Here is a 1,414-nt window from a genome sequence, read left to right on the forward strand (position 1 = left end):
CTAATTTTCGAAAATATCTCCCTCTTTTTCAAAAATTCTTTTTAATTAACTAATTATTTTAATTTTTTATTTTAATTTTATTCCTAATTTTCGAAAATTACTAACCTTTTTCAAAAACTATTTTCGAAAATCACTAACTCTTTTTCAAAAATTATTTTCGAAAATCCTCTTTCTCTCTCATCTCATTCTATTTATTTCTTCATCTACTAACACTTCTCTTCATCTCACATCTCTGCTCTCATCACCCTTGTGTTTCTTTCCTTACATTACATTCTTTTCTTCTTCTTTTCTTCTACTCACACAGGGACCTCTATACTGTGGTAAAAAGGATCCCTATTATTATTATTATTTTTTGTTCCCTCTTTTTCATATGAGCAGGAGCAAGGACAAGAATATTCTTGTTGAAGCAGATCCAGAACCTGAAAGGACTCTGAAGAGGAAACTAAGAGAAGCTAAATTACAACAATCCAGCAAGCACCTTTCAGAAATTTTCGAACAAGAAGAGGAGATGGCAGCCGAAAATAATAATAATGCAAGGAGGATGCTTGGTGACTTTACTGCACCTAATTAAAATTTACATGGAAGAAGCATCTCCATCCCTACCATTGGAGCAAACAACTTTGAGCTGAAACCTCAATTAGTTTCTCTGATGCAGCAGAACTGCAAGTTTCATGGACTTCCATCTGAAGATCCTTTTCAGTTCTTAACTAAATTTTTGTAGATCTGTGATACTGTTAAGACTAATGGAGTAGATTCTGAAGTCTACAGGCTCATGCTTTTCCCTTTTGCTGTAAGAGACAGAGCTAGAGTGTGGTTGGACTTTCAACCCAAAGATAGCCTGAACTCTTGGGATAAGCTGGTCACGGCTTTCTTAGCCAAGTTCTTTCCTCCTCAAAAGCTTAGTAAGCTTAGAGTGGATGTTCAAACCTTCAAACAGAAAGAAGGTGAATCCCTCTATGAAGCTTGGGAGAGATACAAGCAACTGACCAAAAAGTGTTCTTCTGACATGCTTTCAGAATGGACCATCCTGGATATATTCTATGATGGTCTGTCTGAATTAGCTAAGATGTCATTGGATACTTCTACAGGTGGATCCATTCACCTAAAGAAAACGCCTGCAGAAGCTCAAAAACTCATTGACATGGTTGCTAATAACCAGTTCATGTACATTTCTGAGAGGAATCCTGTGAGTAATGGGACGCCTATGAAGAAGGGAGTTCTTGAAATTGATACTCTGAATGCCATATTGGCTCAGAACAAAATATTGACTCAGCAAGTCAATATGATTTCTCAGAGTCTGAATGGAATGCAAGCTGCATCCAACAGTACTCAAGAGGCATCTTCTGAAGAAGAAGCTTATGATCCTAAAAACCCTGCAATAGCAGAGGTGAATTATATGGGTGAACCATATGGA

General features: G+C 36.8%; 1 non-coding gene across 1 annotated transcript; it reads right to left on the reverse strand.

The window, feature by feature from the left end:
* Positions 1 to 904: 904 nt before the first annotated feature.
* LOC112731549 (small nucleolar RNA R71) lies at positions 905 to 1,012 on the reverse strand. Its single transcript, XR_003167322.1, has one exon. It is a non-coding gene; the product is annotated as a small nucleolar RNA R71 (small nucleolar RNA).
* Positions 1,013 to 1,414: the final 402 nt, after the last annotated feature.

This window comes from Arachis hypogaea, chromosome 12 (assembly GCF_003086295.3).
Source record: "Arachis hypogaea cultivar Tifrunner chromosome 12, arahy.Tifrunner.gnm2.J5K5, whole genome shotgun sequence".
In the NCBI taxonomy this organism is placed as follows: domain Eukaryota; kingdom Viridiplantae; phylum Streptophyta; class Magnoliopsida; order Fabales; family Fabaceae; genus Arachis; species Arachis hypogaea.